Source organism: Lottia gigantea (genome assembly GCF_000327385.1).
Source record: "Lottia gigantea unplaced genomic scaffold LOTGIsca_139, whole genome shotgun sequence".
Taxonomy (NCBI): Eukaryota; Metazoa; Mollusca; class Gastropoda; family Lottiidae; genus Lottia; species Lottia gigantea.
The window spans coordinates 558,925-564,831 of NW_008707601.1; positions in this window are offsets into that span (position 1 = coordinate 558,925).

Sequence of the window (5,907 nt, forward strand, 5' to 3'; positions counted from 1 at the left end):
CAATTGTGGAATCAAAAAGGGTTTATATAAAATATCAAAATTGTGGAATCAAAAGAGATTTCTATAAAATATCAAATTGTGGTATAAAAAAGGGTTTATATATGATATCAAAATTGTGGTATCAAAAAGGGTTTATATAAAATATCAAATTGTGGTATAAAAAAGGGTTTATATATAATATCAAAATTGTGGTATCAAAAAGGGTTTATATATAATATCAAAATTGTGGTATCAAAAAGGGTTTATATAAAAAATCAAAATTGTGGTATCAAAAAGGGTTTATATAAAATATCAAAATTGTGATATCAAAAAGGGTTTCTATAAAATATCAAATTATGGTATCAAAAAGGGGTTTCTATAAAATATCATATTATGGTATCAAAAAGGGGTTTCTATAAAATATCAAATTGTGGTATCAAAAAGGGTTTCTATAAAATATCAAATTATGGTATCAAAAAGGGTTTCTATAAAATATCAAATTGTGGTGTCAAAAAGGGGTTTCTATAAAATATCAAATTATGGTATCAAAAAGGGTTTCTATAAAATATTAAATTGTGGTATCAAAAAGGGGTTTCTATAAAATATCAAATTATGGTATCAAAAAGAGGTTTCTATAAAATATCAAATTATGGTATCAAAAAGGGGTTTCTATGAAATATCAAATTATGGTATCAAAAAGAGGTTTCTATAAAATATCAAATTATGGTATCAAAAAGGGGTTTCTATAAAATATCAAATTACGTTATCAAAAAGGGTTTATATAAAATATCAAAATTGTGGTATCAAAAAGAGGTTTCTATAGAATATCAAAATCGTGGTATCAAAAGGGGTTTATATAAAATATCAAATTATGGTATCAAAAAGGGGTTTCTATAAAATATCAAATTATGCTATCAAAAAGGGTTTCTATAAAATATCAAAATTATGGTATCAAAAAGGGTTTCTATAAAATATCAAATCGTGGTATCAAAAAGGGGTTTCTATAAAATATCAAATTGTGGTATCAAAAAAGGGTTTATATAAAATATCAAAATTGTGGTATCAAAAAGAGGTTTCTATAAAATATCAAAATCGTGGTATCAAAAGGGGTTTATATAAAATATCAAATTGTGGTATCAAAAAGGGTTTCTATAAAATATCAAAATTGTGGTATCAAAAAGGGGTTTCTATAAAATATCAAAATTGTGGTATCAAAAGGGGCTTATATAAAATATCAAAATTGTGGTATCAAAATGGGTTTCTATAAAATATCAAATTTTGGTATCAAAAAGGAGTTTCATATAAAGTGCCGAAAGAGCATCCGATAGCAGCGACATTTGGCGCGAGAATTGGTATTTCTTACAATATAGATTGGCGTATTTCATAGAACGGAAAGAAAATATTGAATATTGAGAATATTTCGTGCCGTTGATATGATGAACAATTTTTTTTGAAAATAAATATATTTTGTTTCATTACATGGGAATAATTCATAGCATATTCCTCCCAATTCCATCCTAATGTAATGTGAAATTTTTCTCCACAGTTGAGAAATTGCAAAAGAGAAAAATCATTATAGAGCAAAACCACTTTCCATCCCTGATTCCCTTCACTGCACACGGTATGGCATTGTTCATCCTCATTAGTTTGACCGAAAATCTACGCCACAGTATGAAACAAACAAAGAATAAATACCATTTGAAGTCAGCAGCAAACATCCTATTATGAAAATACAGCATAGTAAAAGTAAAACAACTGGCACACGGCCATTATTCAATCTGGATCTTCTCAATAAAGTTCTCACAAATAGGAACATGGTTTGATCTGAAAATTAAAATAAATAATATATTCCAAGATATCTTATCTCTATAAGGTCGATAAGTTAGTTACAATCACAATCAAAAACTAAATATGCATCAACATTCAACACCATCATGGCGAAAGTTATAATATTAGCTTTGATTAGCTATTGTGATATCACAGATTTGGTATTGTTCTATTAATATTGGTATTATTATTAATCCAAATTTATACAGCTTGACAGTAAAGGAATTCAAACAAGGTTTCCAAGCCCAGCAGCCCAGCTATTTTTGTTCTATGGAATTACAGGACCCACAGCTGTTTCATTATCCAGTTTTGTCGAATTACAGGAACCGCAGCAATGGCATTAAGTAGTCATTTTTCTATTTATGAAATTAATAGCGTCTGTGGAAAGTCGAAATGGTACTAACTAGACGCTCGGCATCAAATAAATTCAACCGGCGGATAGAAAAAACGGAAACGTACGTGTGTGTGACCACAATTTTCCGCTTCAATAATCGTGTCTTCTGATACTCACCCACATCAAGCTCTATAATGTCAATGGTGATGTTGATTCAGAGTACGATTAGCACCATGTTCAAGTTTCCACAGCTTTTATGATTAAGTAAATAATCCCATTATTTAAACATCAATTCATTAAACAATATTTGTTCAATACCAACACTTAGTTTAGATTATAGGTTGTTTTAACTGGATACTACCTCTTACAATGGACATTTAAACTCTCAATCGTGGTCAACAAGTGAAATGACTAAAGAAAAATATCTCTATATATGGCGTTATATCCATTCTACTAAGTACTTATCTAGTTTTATGGATTTATTGGATTATAGAGAGCTTCTGTCATAAAGTATTGACAACAGACAGTTTCACTGATGAACAAAGACTCATTTTAACCAAGTTTAAAAATTCCAATTGCTTGGTCTTCCTAAGAGATAGTATAGTTTATATAATATTAACATTTCAATACGATCTATTCACTAGTATTGTTCAGATCTATGTACGGGAATATACACAACAGTAAACTTCAAATTTACTCCGAAAATGTCTGCCTCTACACGAGCCTCTGGATGGATATCTCCACATCAGCCGAAAAATGTGCAATAGCTATCAGAGGCTGAAATAGAGACAGTTTCGGTCTAATTTCATAAAGGTGAAATACTTATAGTATTGGACTGATTGTAATGTACAAAGAATCAATAAATCTCGAACCACACGTGTTCTTAATTGATTACAAACTAGCTGACTGACATATAAACATTTAACTAAGCAAGCTTCAGTAACAATCTAGATAAATCTATATCCTACCCTATACCAAGCTATAGTAACAATCTAGATAAACCTATATCCTACTCTAAAGCAAGCTATAGTAACAATCTAGATAAACCTATATTCTACTCTATAGCAAGCTATGGTAACAACCTAGATAAACCTATATTCTACTCTATAGCAAGCTATGGTAACAATCTAGATATACCTATATCCTATTCTAAAGCAAGCTAGAGTAACAACCTAGATATACCTATATCCTATTCTAAAGCAAGCTAGAGTAACAACCTAGATATACCTATATCCTATTCTAAAGCAAGCTAGAGTAACAACCTAGATATACCTATATCCTATTCTAAAGCAAGCTAGAGTAACAACCTAGATATACCTATATCCTATTCTAAAGCAAGCTAGAGTAACCTAGATATACCTATATCCTATTCTAAAGCAAGCTAGAGTAACAACCTAGATATACCTATATCCTATTCTAAAGCAAGCTAGAGTAACAACCTAGATATACCTATATCCTATTCTAAAGCAAGCTAGAGTAACAACCTAGATATACCTATATCCTATTCTAAAGCAAGCTAGAGTAACAACCTAGATATACCTATATCCTATTCTAAAGCAAGCTAGAGTAACAACCTAGATATACCTATATCCTATTCTAAAGCAAGCTAGAGTAACAATCTAGATAAACTTAAATCCTACTCTTTATAGTCCGTTACACTGGACTGCGACCGTAACACGCTCTGAGCAGATTTTCCATTGCAGTAGCAGCACAATAAGAACGTCTTTGTGGTGTGACGGGGCCATTGGCACGCTCGTAATAAAACCTAAATAAACACATATCCTACGCTATAGCTATCATATCCCGATGTGGGTTTTGTCATGATCCTCGAGGAAGTATGACGAATGGGGGTGTGGTTTAAGCGCGATGAACAATAGCAAGCTAGAGTAACAATCTAAATAAACCTACATTCAACTCTATAGAAAGCTAGATAACATATACAGCTGGTATATATATATATATTTTTTTTTAGTTTTTCTTGATCTATAAACCTGGTATATATATATTTTTTTTTTTTTAGTTTTTCTTGATTTTCTTCTCAAATGAATATTGATTTGACCGGTAAATACTTCTAGTTTTACTGAACTGGAACGGGACGTACAATCGATACACAGTATATTTCTATTGTACAAGAGTCAATGAATCTTACTGGCCGTAGCAGTTTAGTTGCTGTTTTTATACAAAACATTTTGTCCCTCCATGAATCATTAATTGAGATCTCCCTTATTATTCAAAATATGCTTTATCACATTAGACCCTTTGCGATAAGTGGCGACATCAAACACTTAATTTCAGTGGAATTGCAGGAACCACAGACAAAATTAGAATGGTGTAAATTGATGTCATCAGTGTTCCCGATACACATTCAGAAAACCTCTTTACAATGCCTTAACAACCAACATGACAACAAGGCAACCAAATAATTTAATTTTTTTTCCATCCTAACTTCTTTGGCATGCGGCTATCAAAACCTCATTTATTTTCAATCTGTAATACAATGAGTTACAAAACCGATTTCCCAACGCATATACCGTACCGTACGTCTCCTTCTTTTTTACACTAACTTATTAAATAAGTTTTTTTTGTAGTTATCACCTTAAAGGAGTATTCTGCTTGCTTGTAGGTCGGCAATTCATTGTGCTTAAATCTGTAAAAACTATATGCCTACACCTGAATCCAGAGAAATGTGTCCCTTAACGTATCTGAAAGTTTTAACTGAAAAAAATCAGCCGTTAATTTTTAAACGCCAAAAATATTTTTGAAAAAACGACAAAACAAGCTTCAACTGCTTATCTCTTTTTTTATTTACCCTTTTAAAACAAATTATGTTTGATCAAGTATAATATAAATAGCATACTTTAGAAATATTTTATAATGTAATATAATAATTAAATCAATAAAAAAAAAAGGAATGACCTGAACATTTTTTCAGTTTATCGATGTATCAACAGAAAAAACCTGTATACACTTATGTATAAACCGCTACGTTTCAGAAACGATTAGTTTGTCAATTACCCAAGTAGAAACAGGTCGTTTTACGAAACCCGTCACTCCCTTAACAGTTAGAAAATGTTTATTTTGTGAGGACAATGTCATTAAAATGAATACCATATTGTTATGAATTGCATTGCATACAATTATAGTCGTCAGTTTATGTTGAACAAAATAGAACAGCATTGTACTTTCTTTTATTATTTACATCCTTGTGATCAATTTCATTATATTATGAGATATGGTGTTCATGATTTAGCACAGTTTTTGGATATTTACATAAGATGCGTAAAGAACTAAATGCTTTTTAAATAGATTTAACATATTATGTTTGTTCAGTTCTGTTTAAATTGTTTCAGAATACTGTTTATAAGATTTTAATCCAGTATCATTTATCATATATTCATATAGACGAGCCCTTAGCCACAATTTTCAATCCTTTAAAAATCATTTCGTTTTAACGAATTCGTTATTTCGTTAAAACGAAATAGTATCATTTATTTCGTTTAAACGAAATAGTATCATGCATAGTTAAAACGAAATAATTATTCCGATTTAACCAAAGAATTATTTCGTAAAATCGATTTTATTATTTCGTCATAACGAGATATTATTTCGTCATAACTAGATATTATTTCGTGTAAACGAATTATTTTGTTTAAATAAATTATTATTTCATTTATACGAAATATTTTTTAAAATACACTTGTATATATCACATCTAAAGAGTTACGTAGTCACAATGGCTAAATGCAGACTTCATTTCATAACAGCTT